Source organism: Carlito syrichta, unplaced genomic scaffold (assembly GCF_000164805.1).
Source record: "Carlito syrichta isolate Samal-C Ts95f unplaced genomic scaffold, Tarsius_syrichta-2.0.1 Scaffold311830, whole genome shotgun sequence".
NCBI lineage: Eukaryota > Metazoa > Chordata > Mammalia > Primates > Tarsiidae > Carlito > Carlito syrichta.
In genome coordinates this window covers 3,177-7,702 of record NW_007255926.1, presented here as the reverse complement: position 1 = coordinate 7,702, position 4,526 = coordinate 3,177, and positions in this window count along the sequence as shown.

The window sequence follows — 4,526 nt, the reverse complement described above, 5'->3', positions numbered from 1 at the left end:
TGCCCAATGCATGATGTCCTAGGCCTTGTAAATTCCCTTTACTCTAGGCAAGCTTGATTGCCACTATGAGATACCTTTGATACCTGGAAGTCTGTTTCTCAAAAGACAAAGTCAGTAAAGTTAATTATGCCTAAAGTGTGCATTTCTCCAAAAGCATAGCTTCTATTTTCTCATCATTGTGTCAGGGTTTAAGAACAAGAAAAATGGCTTTCCACTCTCGGTCTGTCCTTTCAGGCAGTAGTGGAAAACTGTTGGGGGGAGGGGGACTGGCAGTTGAGGGAAACTGCTAGGGGAGGGAAGGGCATACCTTATCAACAAGGGTACCTGCATAATCAACGTTTGTATACCTAGGCCTGAGTTGTATCCCACATCTTTATAATAAAAAAATCAAAATAAAATGAAATAGACTATTAAGTAAGCACCTAAGATGTATTCAGAGACAAACAGAATTTTCCACAATGAAATACCTAGTTTGTTAGCTGAGGGGAAAATGGTCCTGAAAATTGTATCCATAAAGTGGAACTTGAGAAAATTTTAAAATGACAGGATGAAGGGATGGTCAGAAAATGCATTCTAGACAAAGGGCAATGTTTGGGAGAAGACTTGCTAGCGAGAACATTTCTAACTTTTTTATTTCAAGAGATCCAAGCCCATAAAAATAACAAAAATGGACATTTCTACAAATATCTCATTTTATCTTGAAGCTATCCCACCTAGTGGAGATTATGACATGGTCCTCTATAGGAAGAGTACCTGATTAGTTCTAGAAAAACCTCAAGGACACAGGGCTAAGACTAAGAATGCTTTCTGACTTCAAATCCAAAACTTTGACAAGTCTCTTTCCCCCGCTCAAGTCTGCTGAAGACATATTGAAAGCCTGATGACTATTAGGGAAGAGAGGATATAGCACTTGTCAGCTCTCTTCCTCCTCACTGCCTTGTCCAGCGACATCCTTTTAGTTTTACAGTTCCTACTTTTGTTTACCTTCACGTCAATCCCTAAAAGTAGAACATAGGGTAGAACATCTATTGGGTGCTAGTACTTATGGACTATTTCTTCAACTTGGGAAGTGAGGTATATGTGTTCCCAAAGGAATATTAGCAACAATTCTTGACAAAGCAAGAACAAAATAACTTACACTTGATATGTCAGTTAGATACATACAACCCTACCACAAGGGATCACCTGTAAGTATCAGATACCAGAAATTGTTGTGGCTTAACCAAGAGAGATGTTTATTCTCTCTCATGTGCAGTGGACATCTAGGGTTACACCATCCAAGGCTGGTAGGGCATATCCATGGTGTCATTGTGTTCTAGGATTTTTTCTGCTCCATCAGGCTAAGCACTGGCTACTAGTCACTGTGTCAACTTATGAACGGAGATGACTCTTAGACCTCTCGTCATTACGTCCAATGCAGGTTGACAGCAAGAGAAACTGAGGAAGGATGAAAGCACACTCACTCTTTTTTAAAAGAGAGGTATAAAGAGCGGTCCAACTGGGCCTTAAAGATCTGCGATTTATATCACATTGCCCTGAGCTTAGCCACAAAGTTGCAGAGGAGGCTGAAAAATCAAAGCTGTCCCTGCTCTGGTATAATGTAAGTCACTCACAATAGGGATTCTGCACCATGGAGGAAAGGGGGGATGGACCCGGATGGGCGATGAGCAGATCTGCCACACATGACTTGGATTATGTGATTGTAACGAGGACTTCTGGTTTCTGATGATGAGGAGTTTAGAAGATGTTTGCCCAACTTAAATAGTTTTATCGCTTAGCCTACTCTTTGTGGGTTGCACCTGCTCTTGACCTCAGTTAAATCTAAGTAAATCTCATCTCCTATGTTCTTAGAGAAGAAGAAGAAAAAAAAGAAACAGAAATGATTGACATTTCTTTTGTTCATGCTAATTATAGTTGATTAAAAACTTTCAACACCCTTTAATAAATATTATTGTTAAAGTACTTCAAATAACTGTATTTGTTATTTTCTTAATATTTCTCCTTTTTCTTGCATTTATGGCCTTCACCATTTACTTGTATTTTGAAAACAAAGGACTCTTTTTGACCCCAAGAAAATTTATATCATTGTTGTTTGGCAAGATTTCTGTATAGCATTAAAACTACTTACCTTCAAATTCCTCATGCCAAATTTAATTATGTTTAATTTAGAACCATTCTTAATGAAAGGTGATAAGGAAGACAGTCAGTTATTTTCAGTTTCTAAATTCTACTCTATGACAGAAGATTCCTAATCCTTTTGAAGTTAGACATAAAAGAAAACTGTATCCCACAAATCACAAGGTAGATTAGGAAATATTTGAAAGTCCCCTTCTCTTCATTCCTCTTTCTTGCTAAAAATAGACTCCTTTCTCTAGAATTCCTTCCATACTCTTCCTTCTCTTAAAAGAAGACCGACTTACTGAACATAACAATTCTTTACAGATGCATAGACCTCCAGAATTTTCCATCACCTGTCAAAAACATTTAACTCTATTCATTTGCTATTCTTTTAAAGTTATTACTAAAAAAAGTTTAATTTTAAACAAAGACAGAATGAAACACTTAGAATCTCTCAACCTTACTACAATAGTTTTATATTTGCATATTTTCTCTAATACCATATTTCATTTAGTCTAAGATGTATTATTATCTTATTTGCCATTAAGAAAAATTGTTTCCAATTAACACATGAGACTATGTTGATTGTTAGATGTGTTCTTGTTTCATAGCTGCTGACATGTAAAAATATGCCTTTTAGAATTGAGAAAATGTGGTATATTTCTACACATGTAGATATTTTTACAGTTGTAATCATAGAATACATCTCTACATTGTTCACTCGAACTGCAAACCATAAACATTTGTTATAGTTCTACATTTACTTTATAATTATTACTTTAATGACGACATAATTTTCCATCAAGTTGATGTACTGTAATTTACTAAACCATTTTGTTATTATTGTGGATTTAGGGTGTTTCTAGGTTTTTGACAATAAAAATCATATGCATGTAGATTTTTTTATATTGCTGAATAATTCATTGTCTTAATTCCTATGAGAGTAATTTTCTGAACCAAAATTCATGAAAATTCACATGGTTTTGTCTATTTTTCTATTGTTATACAAAAATGGTTGTGCCAGTTTCCAATGACACAGTAGTAAGTGAGTATTCCAATTCCACAGGAGCTACCCTGAAAGTTGTGAGCTATTAAAAAGCTCAACATTTTTCTTATTCTAAAATGCTTAATAAATATTGCCTTAATTTATATTTATATGAGCTAGAAAGAGTGAACATTTTTTCTGGTGTTTGTTTATTAAATTTTGCCTTATTAAGGCCTATTTATCACACCCCGATAGTTTTGGTTTTTATTACTTACTTCCATTTGTCACTGGGACAGTTTTAAAAATAGTTGCCCTGCTTGTGCGATAGGAAAAAAAAAACCAAACAAACCCAACCCCAAAAAACAACCTAGTCTTATTTTAAATAAGCTTCAAAATTGTGGTGTTGGCAGAGTGGGGTTGTGTCAGAAGAGAGGTGTTGTGACCCCTGGTCTAGAGGAAAGACTGGGAACTTCTAGGATCTGCATTTCTTGCATCTTTATATTGGGTTCTGTGGTTTTGCTTTTTCTTGTCTTTGATGTACATAGTGTGACAATTGTAGAGAGCCACTGTAGAATTGAAGATTCTGGCATTAAGTCCATTGCATTTTAAAACAGTTTTATTGAGGCATAATTGATATATCAAAACCTACACATATTTAGCATGTACAATTTGATGAGTTTGGATATATGCCTGCACCCATGAAGTCATCATCACAATCAAAGTAATAGAAATATCCATTATCGAGTAACCCTTTTGGGTTCCCTCTCACTGTGGGAGCTTTTCTGTCCTCTCAATAAGTTCTGCTATCTAAATAAGTAAATAAATAAATAAATATCCATCATCTCCAAAAGTTTCTTTGTGTTTTTCTTGGTTTTTTGTTTTGGTGGTAAGATTACTACCATACTCTCACGTAGTATCACAAAAATGCTACCACTAAGATAACTCTAAGAGGCTAGAAACCTCTCCTCTTGCACTTATAAGTGCATAATGCAGTATTGTTGACTAGACTATAGGTACTATACTGTACAGCACATCTCTAGAACGAATTCATTTTGCATAACTAAAACTTTGTGAGGGGGAACCCCCCAAATCTGGACTTTATTTCTAAAAAATAGTGTATTTATTCTTACATGTTTAAACTTCAGTCACCTTCAAAGTAATCTCCGTTTGATGCAATACAACCATTGAGATGCTTTTTCCACTGCTCAAAATGTTTTTGAACTTTTCAATTTTGACGCCTTTTAGTACTTCTGCCATTTTTTGCTCCACCTCTTCCACATCGGCAAACGGTCCCTTGGAGGACTTTTTTTTTTCAATTAATCAATATTTTTTATTATGGTTTTGTGGGGTACCGTTAAGGGTAAGGTGTACAATTACATTTCATTCAGGCACCCTGTTGATAAGAGGTGTTTTTCCATCCCCA